Here is a 14,366-nt window from a genome sequence, read left to right on the forward strand (position 1 = left end):
TATGATATTTTTGCAGCATCTACATATGAGCAAATCATCAAGCTTTGCCAAGTTTTAGCCCAATCCAACACTCCTAGTGAGGTCTCCTTCATCATTTGATTTCTGGACCAGGTTTGGCATTTGTACTGCTACTATGCTAAATCCTTGTCCTAATGACCCCCAACTTACCAGGATCGTAGTCCTTGCTACCCTAAACCTCCCATACTTCCCGTTTAGTTCTTAATCTCACCAGTTAGATCACCAAGATGTGGCCAAGTTTGCAACAGCAAACTTGTCGAGCTTGTTCCCCTCTGCTCCCTACACTTCTGCTCGTGCCATCACCTCTTCTTTGATGAGCCTTGGAGGGACTCCACTGATGAAAAGGTTTGGCATGAAGTAGATGTCCAGAGCGCGTGTTGTCCTTGGTGACCACGGGCATTGCCAGCCAAATCGGTGGTCAAGCCACTGTTCTCGTCGGCAGCCCTGCTCCGGCCGGTTCTGGCTTGTCCAAGCGTGTCACACAGCTTCCCCTCGACGTCGTCTTCCCCCTGGAGCTCGTTCCCCCTTCGTTTGCTTCCTCGTTGAGCCGTCGCCATCACCGAACACAGTGAGCGCCTGTGTGCGCCATCGTTTCCTCGCTCCTGTCCGCTTCCTCCTCTCGTCCGAGAACTTTGCTTGATTCTGTGACCTCCTGGCGCTCGTCCGCGTCCCCCTCGTCGCCTTTCCGCCCCTTCCCGTGAGTCTTGGCCGCGCGTGCGCATCGCCAGTGCACGGACACGTAGCCGCGCCGTGTGTCACCTCCTCCCCTCCCTCTCAAGCCATCCCCGCGGCTATTTAAGCACGCCTCGAGCTTCATCGCGGTCCACAACCCCCTCCCAGAGCCTCTCCCCGAGCCCAGAGCCCCTCTCTGACCCCCACCGCCGCCGTGGTCGCCGCCTCGGGTCCCTCTGATTCCGGCGACCAGGAGTCCCCCTCGCCGTTCCACCTCCACCACGGCATCACCTGAGGTCTGGCGAGCCTCCCCGTGGCCTCAGCCTCGCCGTTCCCCCACCGGAGCACCTTGTTCGCCGGCGGCCGAAGCCACCTCCGCCGTGAGCCCTGCTGCTCCTTTCCCAGTCCCCCTCGCTGGCAACGGAGACCATCCCGAGATGCGCCTCTCGCTCCTGAACTCATGGGTAAGTCGGCCGTCGTCTGCGGTGGCCGAAGTCGCCGTCAATCGCCGTCGAGGCGAGCCCCTCCCTCGGCCAGGCGCGCGCACGAGCGGGAGGTTGAAGACGCCAGGCCAGGCGGGCCCCTCCCCGCGCGACTCCACCTGGCAGCGTCTCGGCGTTGACCCCGCCACGGGCCCGTGTCTGTAAGTGGAAGCGCATTCTGGATATGCGTTTTCGATATACGAAAGCGTATTTGCTTCCTCTTTTACCTGAAATACGCTTTCTTAGTTCTGAAAGCGTATTCGATTTACACTTCGGCACAAAATATGTTTCTCTTTGCAGAAAACGTATTCGACCCAAAGGCGCGTTCAGTTTTTCCTCCAGGGGCCTGTTTGCTAAAAAATCACCGATAGGTCCCTGAACTTCAACCCTTCGTATCTCGACAACCGTAACTCCGATTGAGGTGATTCCAACGCTCACGTTCTCTGTTCGTCGAGCTTTTTCCGTTGGTGTCATTTTCATAATGTTTTCACACAGTGAAAATGACCACTTTGCCTTGCCCGTAAACAGCCCCCTCCAAGAGAGAACTGTTTCCGCAATCGTTTCACACTTCTTCCCGAAGTATTTGTCGACCCCAGGCAAGCCAACCTCTTATCATGAGCCCCGAACTTGCATGTTGACTTTGCTTGCACCTCGTGTGTGTGTTTAGTTGTAGTACTTTCTTGTCTGTTCCGTCTGCTGTTATTTTAGTCATGCTATATGTTTTTGTTATCTGTCTTGCATGCTTATACCTTCATGAAATAAGTTGACATGCTAGTTTGCTGTTGTTACTGATAATATCATGCCTCTGTCTAGTTTAATTTCATGTTAGTAGTATCGATGTTATGATATTCTGTTGCACTAGTGAAATTACTAGTACTTGTTATTGCCATGTTTCGCATGCTATCATTGTTCATTTGAAAAAGCTTGATTTTGTTACTGCATCGGTACGTTGCATGATAGTTGTTGCATTCATGTTAAAATGCTCGCATGATGATTAATGATGGAGAAGTTATTAATATGACTTAATATCAAACCTCCTCCGTCATCACTGGGATATTATAGTGCCACCAAATCGAGCATTCTCTAGTGCAACCACATTTACCTTGTGGGAGGTCCTAGCTGGGTTTATTGCCATGCCTCTCGCCGGTGCCTCCAACTAGGGAAGGTATGGGTGCGCGTTACCCTGATCAGGTAGGTGGACATAAGCCTTGTGTGCCCGGGTTTGGTTTTGAGCTCATGTCCCCGTTTGGGACCGTTTTGCCATGACGGTGGCCGTTCGTACCTTTGGTAGGTACGGGGCCACCCAGGACTGAACCCAAAAGGGGTGTTGGTCAAAGTGGCTGGGAGAGTGTCATGGCAGTAGGTGAGTTTTGTCGGAACATTGTTGGTCCACATTATGGGAGTGCGAAGCCATGGGTTCTGTGGTGTGGGTAAATTGCGCTACCTCTGTAGAGTGTATGTTTAATCTATCGATAGCCGCGTCCTCGGTCATGGGCACAAGTTCGTAGTAGGTCACACTATCGGGTATTGGTCGAAGTGGAGGATAAACCTGAAATAACTAAGTTGATGATTAATGTGCAATAAAAGAATGTGATGACTTGGACTATGGGAAAATCATGAGAAGTCACGATGATGTGTTGATATGACCCCGAGATGAGGTCTCGGTAAGTCATGAGTTTGCTCCGGGGAGCCGTGGCAGAGTAAGTGATTGTTGCATCAGGTTAATACAATATGTCTTCACGGGAGGTAACTCGTAGTTTATTTTCAGCATTCTTTCATGATGCCATGCCATGTTTTGGATATGATATGTGTCGGCGTTCTGGGAACGGGGGTCCCCAGACTTGCCTGCCTACGGCCCACGGCGTGGCTAAGTCAGCAGGCCGTACGGCCCATCTTCATCAACAAGGCATCCAACACCCTCGTGAGGGGCCAATCCTCGCGAGGCGGATGATGCAAGACCTCCTCAGCAGTGGTCTAGTAAGGCAGGCTCACGAAGAGTGGAGATATCAAGGCAGGGCAAACCTCATGAGGCTCTTGTGACGTGAGCCATGACGATCGGCACCAGGCAGGCACCAGCGCGCGCAGCATCCTTGTTTCCTCTTTGGTGCTAAGGACGCAAGCGCAGGCGAAGAGTACTGAGGCATCAGGCAAAGGTTGCTATATTAGTGCAACGAGACCAAGACCAGGAGGACGGCAAGACGGAGGTCATCGTGGAGCCCAGGACGGCGTCACCACCAGAGCCTTTCGCAGGCGAAGACCACTTTTGTCAGGATAGCTTGTACTAGCTGTCCCCCTTCAAATTTGCCCGCCGTTGTTGGCTCCCTTCCCGCTCAACATTTGGGAAGAGGACCCGGGCCTATATAAGTAGAGCTAGCCACCAAAGTAGGGGCATCGAGCAGTTCATCCAGCTCTCACCCGCTAAGTCACCAAGCACACGAACACCTCAACCTCAGGAGGTTGTTCCTTCCCTTGTACTGTTCATCTTTGGCCCAAGAGGCAATCCATCCACCACCACACTAGAGTAGGGTATTACACCACAATGGTGGCCCGAACCAGTATAAATCTCGTGTCTCTTTGTGTTGCGAGTTCGTCGAGTTCATCCGCGAGATCTTAGTGAGCTAGGGCGTAGATCGGTCGGAGGGAAAGACTTCGCGCGCACCCTAGTGTTCGAACCTTAAGAGTTTGCCGGAACCCCATATCCGACATTTGGCGCGCCAGGTAGGGGTGCACCGTAGCTTCCCTTCCATCAGTTCGTCGCTCCGTCGTCTCCATGGCGGACGCTCGCCGTGCTCGAGCTGAGCATCGGGCTGCCCTCACCGCCCGCGTTGCTCAAACGGCTCCCGTCGGTGGGCCACCTCGTCGTTCTCTGTCTCCCGCTGCCAACGCTGCCACCGGTCCGGTGGGGAACGAGCAGCAGGCATCCTCGTTGCATCCATCAGTCCGGCAGGACGGCCGCACCGCCACTCCATCGCTGGCCCCGGCCGGTTCTTCGTCTCATGCACGCCGCGCTCCCATGGAGGCGCGGGCCGCACTCCTCGCTGCAAACGAACTCCTGTGCTACCGCCAAGTCGACGACCTCTACGAGGAATGGCTCGACCGCGTCGCCGAGCTCATCCGCGCCACAGGGGGCTCTCCAGCGTCGTCCCTCTCTCTACCTCACCCTCAGCCAGCCACGGGCGATGAGGCTCATGGCACGCCTCCGCCACCTCTGCCCCAAGACGGTGCCTTGGCACCAAGGCATGCGGCCCCGCGGCGTGATCCACCACGCCCGGTGCCCGCGCGCAAAGAAAGAAGCTGCCAAGAAATCCCTCGGCTGCGAGAAGCTGCACCCGCGCTCCCCGTGCCACCTCGTCAAGACCGCGCACCGCCAGCGGCGGCGCCGCGCGGACCTCGTCAAGACCAAGCTCCACCTCCGAAGTGGGCCCCAGCAACCACGGCCGGCTGCCGTGCCTTCACCCCCGAGCTGTGTAGCATCGCCTGGCCAGGCAAGTTCAAGCCGGATCTGCCTCCTCGCTACGACGGCACTGCCGACCCCGCGGAGTTCCTGCAGCTCTATGAGCTAAGCATCGAAGCAGCCAACGGCGATGAGAAACTCATGGCGAACTGGTTTCCCATGGCTCTCAAGGATGGAGCCCGCTCCTGGCTCCTGGACCTGCAGCACGGCTCGATCTTCTCCTGGGACGAAATGCGCGACCGCTTCGTCGCCAACTTCCAGGGCACTCGCGACCGCTCGTCGGCCGCGGGTGACCTGTGCCGCATCAAGCAACAACCAAGAGAGACCCTTCAGAAGTACATCTAGCGCTTCAACAACACCCGCCTCAAGATCCCCAAGGTCACGGATGAGGCCATCATCTCTGCATTCTCCGACGGCGTCCGTGATGTCAAGATGAAGGAAGAGCTCGCTATCCACGAGGAGCTCTGCACCTCTCAGGAGCTGTTCAACCTGGCGACCAAGTGCGCAAGAGCTGAGGAGGGGCGCCTCTCTCTCCTTGAGCTGCCGGCCACGGGCGCAAAGGAGAAGAAAGCCAAGGCCAAGGATGTGAAGCGCAAGGAAGCAGCAATGCTAGCAGCGGAGCTCGACACCAAGCGGGGCAGAGATCAGCCCGGGTCGTCCAAGAACAGCCAACCGTTCTGCGCCTTCCACAACCTAAACACCCACAACACCAGCGACTATCAAGAGCTCAGAGCCATATGAGAAGGATCCTTCGGTCGACGCCCCGAGCGCAGCAACCGGGGCTACGGCCGAGGAGGAGGACATGGAGGCAGATGCTGGGACGACCGTGGCCCATGCCAGGAATGGCGCGACAGGCCTCGTGAGGACCACTGGCAGGACCATCCTCGCGAGGGGGCCTGGAGGGACCAGCCTCGTGAGGATCGCCCCCAAAGCAACGCCGGTCTTCCCTCACTGCCGCCACCAAGAAGGAACGACGACCACCATCAGGATGAGGGGGTTGGGGGCTTCCAGGAGCCGCGTGCAATCGCCTGCATCTTGGGCGGCACCCAGGCCCCAGCCTCTCAGCGCATCTTCAAACAGTTCGTTCGCGAGGTGAACGCGGTGCTCCCCAAGCTCGAGGCCACGCGCCCGCTCAAGTGGTCCCAATGCGCCATCACTTTCAACTCGGCAGATCAGCTCAAGTGCGCGGCCACCGCTGGCGCCCTCCCTATGTTGTGTTCCCCAGTCATCAGCAACGTGCAGGTCACCAAGACCCTCATCGACGACGACGCAGGGCTCAACGTCCTGTCCGTCGACACGTTCGACAACCTCCAAGTGCCATATGAGCAGCTCCAGCCTACCAAACCTTTCTCAGGAGTGACCGACGGTTCCACCACACCGATAGGGCAGGTCCGCCTGCCTGTCACCTTCGGAGAGCGCAAGAACTACCGCACCGAGCTCATCGACTTCGGCGTCACACACATCCGCCTGCCGTACAACGCCATCCTTGGGTATCCGGCCCTGGCCAAGTTCATGGTGGTCACCCACCACGGCTACAACGTCCTCAAGATGCCGGGGAGTGGCGGAATCATCATGGTCCCATGTGAAGAGAGAGATGCGGTCTGCTCCCTCGAACGCGCCTTCCAAGCTGCAGCAATCAACGACCCCGACAGCAAAAAGGAGGACCCCTCGGAGACCATCCCCAAGAAGAAGCAGCTGCGCCACGCAGGACCTCAGGAGGATGGCGTCGCGGCAAGAGCCTCATCAAGATCAGCGTCCGTCCCAAGGGCGCCTCCCTACATCGCATAGGGAGGTGCACCCGGCGCCCTCCTCGGGCAGGGCTCGGGGGCTCTTTTCTGGAGGGCCTCAGACCTTGCCAACCTCACGAGGGAGGCGCTTGGGCACCACTTGGAGGCGTGTTTCGCGGCACATTTCCCTCAGGAGAACACAGGGCAAGGAGCGCCCACCACTCAGGAGTTTATCGCCAAGACCACTCAGGAGCTGCAAGACGCAAGAGCCATGCGCGGCGACAGCCGCTCACGAGGCGCAGCTCCCCATCCTGGCGAGGATGATGGGCTGCGTGTCTGCATCGACGTCCCAGGGCTCAACAGGGCCGCATCTCAGGAGCGCTTCTGGCCTTCGCGTGTGGGCCGCTGCGAGAGCCTGCCATACAGCTACGTTCGCATGCCCTTCGGCTTGCCGAGCGTGGCGTCAACCTATCAGCGCAACATGCGACGTGTCCTCGCGGCTCAGGAGGCCAGGTACCATGCCGTTCTGGAAGAGGTGGAGACAGTCTTTAGGGAACCTCCCGAGCCCCCAGAGTCTCCCGAGGCTCAGGGCTCCGGTGGCTCATGAGGAGTCATTTCTTCGACGCACGCCTTCAGTTGCACCAACTCTACTTCGTCTACAGAACCAGGTGACATCTTCCAAGCTCGTTTAGCTAGGATTCCCCTCGGGCTACATTATTCCCAGGCCGCGTGGGTCCGTCCCTACGGCATGTATCCCTTTTGCTTATGTCTTTAGCTTACCTTACTGGGGGCACCCCTCGGGTTGCATCATCCCCGAGCCGCTCGGGCCGGATCCGGTGGCATGTATCTTCCTGCATCTACCCAAGTTGATCTGCTTTCTATGCTTAACCCGCTTACGGCTATCGCCTGCTCGATCATCGCCTCCCACGGGGGCTCCTCACAGGCACGGCGTTGGAGCATGGGTCCGTCCCTGCCACGTCAACAAATCTGAGCGGTCGAGCTCTGGCACGCGGCACGCCGCACGCACGTCACCTCACCAGGCCCTCAGTGCCATCACTTCATCCAGACCAACCGGCAGCAGGCTGGCAGCCATAACGGCAAACCGTGTTTCTTCTTGTTCCTATTCACAGGGATCCCATGGGGAGGATAATAGGCGGCGCCGCGGGTCTCCTTTACTCTCATGCAATTTGCTTGCGCGTTAAAAGGGGGGCTCCTGAGAATCACGACTCAGGAGCTCTTACTGGCTCTCCAGCCCTCACCCCCTGGCCTTGACCACGGCATCGCGACCTGGCATACCAGCGGCGGCTGAGCTCGCTCGAGGGTCGGGACCTGAGGACGTAGAGCACTAAGGAGAGCACGAGAGGAAGGAAACTCGTATGGGCCGGCCTGGTTATGCCGCACAAGTTGGCGCGCAGGCCTAGCGCACCATCAGGAATCGCCGCGAAGTCAACAAGATAAGTCCCACTCTCGGATCAGCTAAATGTTGGGGCCTAATGGTCACCCTCGCCTTGCCGCAACCCCGTTGCGGCCACGTCAACTCCCTTTCTCGCCCTACTGTGGCTGCTTGAGTGCTAAGGGGGACCTCCTGAGCATCGCGCCTCAGGGGCTCTTACTGGACCTTGGGCCGTGCACCTCCTGGCCTTGACCACGGCACGCGACCTGGCATACCAGCGACGGCTGTAGCCTACCTGGGGACCGGGACCTGTCAGCATAGAGCAACGAGCTATCGCGAGGAAAGAAAGGGGGGACCCAGCCTTAACGGGACATGCGTTCACCAAATTTGCATAATAGGGAAGATAAGCACAAAAGACATTACAGACCCTTACATGCCCCCACGGGGTGATTCATGATTCTTCGCAGGGAACAAAAGCTAAAACTAAGGGGAATCCTATCTACACCCTCCCGTGGCAGATGGCATCATCAACAGTGGGCCACGGGAGGCCGGCGCCAAACCCATCCAGATTAGCAGCGGCGACGGCCGGACGCCGCAGCTCTGCTCCGAGCGCGGCGAGAGCTCGGGGGCACGTAGCTGTCATCGCTCGTCTCCGGAGTCTCGTGGAGCTCAGGAGAGCTGCTGGACTCCCAAGGGCTAATGCTGGTAGAGTAGCCGCGAGCGGGGGGCGCGTCAGCTTGGCGCTCCTCTCCGGAGCAGCACTCTAGGCGGCGGCCCTCAGCATCGAAGACCTTGAAGAAGAGCGTGGAGGCGCCGTCGTACTCGAAGTGGATCGCAAGGGCGCCCCTCGCACGGCAGACCCGCGCAATCTCGCCCCAGCCGCGAGTCATAAAGATCTTGCCGGTGGGGACTGCTTCGATCTCTCCTCCGGTCACTGGAGCGCTGCAGTCGGCGTACTGCAACCAGAGATCGAGAGGCCCCCTCAGCGGCATCACGCCAGAGAAGAACCGTGGAAAGCGGATCTAGGAGCTTGGAGGCATCGGCGCCCACAGCACCAGCTCGCATGAGGAGTCCGCGGCGTGGATTCCGGGGGCGACGACGCGCGTCGCTGTGGCGCGGTGGCCCCGGGCGCGGCGTGGGCGACGCTGCTCGTTGCTCCGTCCTCCCGAGCCCTCGGCTCGGGCGTACAAGGGTAGCGGATACCCCGGAGGAGGCCGCTCGCACCAGGGCCTCGTCACCACCTGCATCGCCGCTTCATCACGGCGGTGGACCGACCTCTTCTTCGGCGGAAGTGGCCCCGGGTCATCGCGAGGGGTCTTTCCCTTCTCTTCGGCGGAGAACCTTCTGATAGGCGCCATTGTCATTAGTAGTGGAGCGAGGAAGAAGAAGCAAGCAAGCGGGGATGAGATGGGCAACGGGGGCTCCGCCCCCATCCCCATTTATAGCAAGAGAAGGCCAACCGGCGCCTCCCACGATCGCAGGTAATGATGGTTTTCCTTGCATGTCGCAGGGACTAGTCAAGTCGTACAGTTGCCGAGGCAGCGTGGGGAAGCGAAGACGCCCACGTCCAATCAAATTCCACGCGTCAACCGAGGCCGCAGGCTTTTGGGGCCCGCTGTGCTCCGTACTTGACCCTTGGCTTCGCCGCGAAGCCAAGCCCAAGCGCACCTTGGGCCCGGGGGCTACTGTCGGCGTTCTGGGAACGGGGGTCCCCAGACTTGCCTGCCTGCGGCCCACGGCGTGGCTAAGTCAGCAGGCCGTACGGCCCATCTTCATCAACAAGCCATCCAAGACCCTCGCGAGGGGCCAAGCCTCGCGAGGCGGACAATGCAAGACCTTCTCAGGAGTGGTCTAGTCAGGCAGGCTCACGAAGAGCGGAGATATCAAGGCGGGGCAAACCTCACGAGGCTCTCGTGACGTGAGCCATGACGATTGACACCAGGCGGGCGCCAGCGCGCGCAGCGTCCTTGTTTCCTCTTTGGTGCTAAGGAGGCTAGCGCAGGCGAAGAGTACCGAGGCATCAGGCAATGGTTGCTATATTGGTGCAACGAGACCAAGACCAGGAGGACGGCAAGACGGAGGTCATCGTGGAGCCCAGGACGGCGTCACCACCAGAGCCTTTCGCAGGCGAAGACCACTTTTGGTAGGATAGCTTGTACTAGCTGCCCCCCTTCAAATTTGCCCGCCGTTGTTGGCTCCCTTCCCGCTCAACATTTGGGAAGAGGACCAGGGCCTATATAAGTAGAGCTAGCCACCAAAGTAGGGGCATCGAGCAGTTCATCCAGCTCTCACCCGCTAAGTCACCAAGCACACGAACACCTCAACCTCAGGAGGTTGTTCCTTCCCTTGTACTGTTCATCTTTGGCCCAAGAGGCAATCCATCCACCACCACACTAGAGTAGGGTATTACACCACAATGGTGGCCCGAACCAGTATAAATCTCGTGTCTCTTTGTGTTGCGAGTTCGTCGAGTTCGTCCGCGAGATCTTAGTGAGCTAGGGCGTAGATCAGTAGGAGGGAAAGACTACGCGCGCACCCCAGTGTTCGAACCTTAAGGGTTTGCCGGAACCCCACATCCGACAATATGCTTTGCTGTTGTTATGATAGAAGTGAGTTTGATATGCCATGCTAGTAGATGCTATGATGTTGTTCATGCTTAGTTCCATTTATGATTCTAGTTAATATCATGCCATGCTTAGAAGTTGTGTTGAAGTAGACTGTTGCATATGCTTGGTTCTTGCTTTGTCATCTGTTTGTTTGGATGCTATGTATTTGGTTGTCTTGCAAGTACATTCAATCTACTGACCTCGCGTGTCATGCCAGTTTTGTAGGTCGTGCCCGAATTGTTCGCTTGTTCCGTCGTGCTCGGCCGTAATCTTGCCAGTCCTGTGAGTTGTGGAGCCCAGCCAGAGTTGATGAGCCGCCAAACCAAGACTTCCGCCGCCAGTTAAATAGACTTCCGCTGCCATATAATAGCCTTAGGGCTATGCCAGATAATTGTATTCATCAATGATGTAATCTTATACACATGTATTTGATGATTATTATTGTACTTGGAATGCTGTACCATGGACGTGTCGTGCGTCAGACGTTATCCTGGGCTGACGTGCGAAGGCCCCCTGCTCCATGCGGATCGGGGTGCCACAGGAGATGGTATCAGAGTAGCCAGGCTAGCATAGGTTATCCTAGCATTAGATCACTGCTACCATCAACCCATAATGACCCTAAGGGATTTGACCCATCCCTGGCATCCGGCATGGCCACTGTTAATCAACAGGTGGCGTAGTCGGGACCGACACGTCCTCACCCTGCAGTCCCCGCATAGTTATCCGTGGAACGAATAGCAACCATATCCTTTCTGGTCGGCCACACCGCTTACCCTTCGCCATTAAGGGAAAGGGGCCACACCATGCGGGCATGTCCCGCATAGCTGCCTATAAAACCCTTTTCCACCAGTCGTATCGCTCACCCCTCAGTCGGCCATGTCCCTGCAGAGAAGCCTAGCTAGTAACACTCCAGCCATGACTAGCACCTTCAAAGCTCCCAAGTTTTACACCCGCACCTATGCCGTCAACCATACTGGCTTTCCACCCCTTCTTGCCGAGATACTCACCAAAGCCTTTGGCTGTAATGCTAGCCCCGATTACCTGGTGTTCCAATCGACACCCGTCCATCACCTTCACCGCTATGATGCAAGAGTGCACATCGGCCCAGGTTCCGCAGTAGATGGCCAGCCTTTGGTTTTTCAGGGTAGAGCCATGCCTACCACTGATTTAGCCATTCAAGCCGCTGCTGTGGAGGCTATCCTATACCTCCGCACCAAGTTTCCGCAAGTGCAACAAAGGCGGGAGTTCTGCTTTTTCCCCATTGTGGCCGAAGCAGGAATTCAGCCTTCTCCCACTATCCAAGGAGATGACCCCGCAATCGCTCGCCTGGTGCAATATATCACTGCCCAGGGGATGATGATTTCAAAGATGCTTGTCGAGTGTAGAACCCTCGACAACGATCCGGTACGAGTTGTCAGGGAAGCTTATCGTGAGGCTCGTAAATTCGCATCTCAAGCCGTTTTCCCAATGCCATCCAAACCAGTGCTACCCTCTCAGCCTGTGCTGTGGCCTAAGCCAAACATCACCACCCTCGACAAGGCTCTTTTCCGAATCCACCAGCAGCATCTGCTTGGATCAATTTTAGCCACACCTCCAGCAGAAGAGCCCCAACCCATAGTAGTGTCGGACGATGAAGATGGAGATTGGTTCAGTCTTCGTCCTCCCGGAGAGCCCCAGCAAGGCCAGCCCTCTGCATGACCTCAGTCACGCAGTCAGGTGTTTCTGCGAGTAGGTCGGTATGTCGGTTCACCCTCGATATGAGGATAGAACCATGTATCCCGGAGTGCATAGTTTCGATTAGCGCGTAGCGCATTCGTGCTTGGTTGTATGTTGGTACTGTGGTAACCCGCATGCTGTGGTTTATGTATGCTTGCTTGCTTTTGTTTGTGTCTTTGTGTTTTCTTATCTCTCTGTCAAACAAAGATGTTTGACAGGGTTGGCAATGCGTGCTAACAAGATTTTAATCAGTAGAGCACATACACTAAAAACAAGATTGACTCGTTCTGAGTCTATAATAAAATGCGCGCTGGTGTAGGTATATGTATACCAGGAGTACATATACCCACTGGCATTAAAACACCTTAGTGTGCTTTGTCTGGTGTGTTTTTCTGTTGCATGTATGTTGCATCTGTTTGTTTGTTAGTTTAGACTGCACTGCACCCTGCACACAGCCCTGGTTCACTCACGAGTACTTTTGCACAGTACTCGGGAAATGCAAAGTCACATCCCTATCTCTATCTGTGCATACCCCGTGTGCCAGATTTTCAAACCCAGAACCTCGAGGAGACATTTTCATCTGGCCATTTCTCGTCCCTAATTCTTTTCCATTAACCCAATTGCGTTTCCGGAGAAACGTTGCCAGCTTTATTTCCCTCGATCCAGTACAACTCCCCGATACAGATTTCAACTCCGATTCTACCTCGACACCTACATTTCGTGGAGCTATCCGCGAAATTTTACCCGTGCCCTAGTCTGACTCCTGAGCTGGCGCAGCCACCTCACCCGCATCCGAACCCCATCATCATCACCATCACCGCCTTGCATGGCATCGGCCAGTCGCCACCACCGCAGCACGCGATTACTCCGTCGGCGCGAAGCGATGGAGAATCAAGCGTGGCGGAGGACCACCCTGTGCACCATCTTCTTCCACACCTGAGCCACCGCACCCAGTCGCGCGTTGCCTCGAGCCCGCTCGTTCCTGATGAGTATCACCAGGAGGAACAACGCGCCGATCAGAGTGCCCAGCATCGCAGCTAGGAACCACCGCAGCGCCACCAGGAACACGGCCTCGCCGAAGGAGCTCGGCTCGATCCCTTCCAAACCAAAGAGGTAGTAGAGCGGCATGGTGTTTGTGTGTTGGAGGAGAGCCGCGCTGCCGCTTTTATAGCCCAACCCCGGTGTACGGTGAGCGAGGTCCAGGAAAACCGCTCGTCGCTCGATCACCGGCGTCCTGGAGGCGAATCCGCGAGCAGTGCCGACAAGGTGCTGGCCCGCGACATGAGTGTGCACCGGCGCCGTGCATGCCGTGCACTATGGCTCTAGGGTCCTCATTGCCCTAGGAGCTAGATGCGCGCTGCGCCAAGCCACACGCGAAGCAGCAGCACAGAAGAAGCAGTTAGCCGTAGGTAAAAGAAGGAGGCTGCGAGTGGGCCCTGGACCCACGTGTCAACAGGTGAATCCACTGTTCACTGGGATGCATCTAGCAGATTTCGAGAGTTTGATCTCGAGTGCCCCTAGCCGTGGATATAACCGTGTTTGCCCATATCTCTCGGGGTGTACCAATTATCGGTGCCCCCAACTCGTTCGAATTTGACCAAAGGGTTAAAATTAACCCAGAGGATTTTCCCCGGAGTGGTTATCTTTCAATTGTGCTATAACCCTAGCAATCTCGAGGACGAGATTCTTTTTAAGGGGGGAAGAGTTGTAACAGCCCCAAAATTGGGTTATCAATTTTTGTGTTGTTATTCTCTCCTGGCACTCATTTTCAAAATCTTTCTCCTGAGCTTGTTGGATGACTCTGAATTTCCAAACCTTTCAAAACCTTGCTCATGTCTTTGTCAGTGGGCAAGACCTCATTTGCATCAGTTCAAACCCTAATTCCAAAAAAAATTGGAATCTGAATATGGCCTTTGTGATTACAAAGGAGCTATCATTTTCCTTGAGCTGTTGATCATCCCATCTGTTCTTAGAGACCCTCCTATCCTTGTAAACCTTGGATATGCAAAAATATTGCCAAGTCCCATGCAATATTTTTGAATTATGATTTATTCCTTTTCTTGCCTTTCTGAGGAATAAAATCTAAAGGCATAGCTAGCCATCTCCTAAATTCATGTGAATTGGTGGAGTTGATATTTATGCCTAATCCAAGCTCTGGCAAATATATTGGCCATAATTAAATAAGGAAAAATGTCTTTTCCTATTTAATACCAATATTGCATTTCTGCCATTCCCACATAAATTGTGGAGCTTGTCCTTGCTATATAATCACTAGTTCCATTCTTGTATCATGTTCCA

The 14,366-nt window shown here is 56.0% G+C and overlaps 1 long non-coding RNA gene across 2 annotated transcripts; it reads left to right on the plus strand.

Annotated features, from left to right (window-relative positions):
• Nucleotides 1-357: 357 nt before the first annotated feature.
• LOC109749031 (uncharacterized) lies at nt 358-10,819 on the plus strand. Of its 2 annotated transcripts, XR_012188509.1 has the most exons (4): nt 358-1,333; nt 1,473-1,593; nt 1,701-1,768; nt 10,570-10,819. It is a non-coding gene; the product is annotated as an uncharacterized lncRNA (long non-coding RNA). The 2 variants fall into 2 exon arrangements; XR_002229515.4 differs by lacking the exon at nt 10,570-10,819 and having other exon boundaries at nt 1,082-1,333; nt 1,701-1,905.
• The last annotated feature ends 3,547 nt before the right edge of the window (nt 10,820-14,366 follow it).

The sequence above is a fragment of the Aegilops tauschii genome, chromosome 7, assembly GCF_002575655.3.
Source record: "Aegilops tauschii subsp. strangulata cultivar AL8/78 chromosome 7, Aet v6.0, whole genome shotgun sequence".
In the NCBI taxonomy this organism is placed as follows: Eukaryota; Viridiplantae; Streptophyta; class Magnoliopsida; order Poales; family Poaceae; genus Aegilops; species Aegilops tauschii.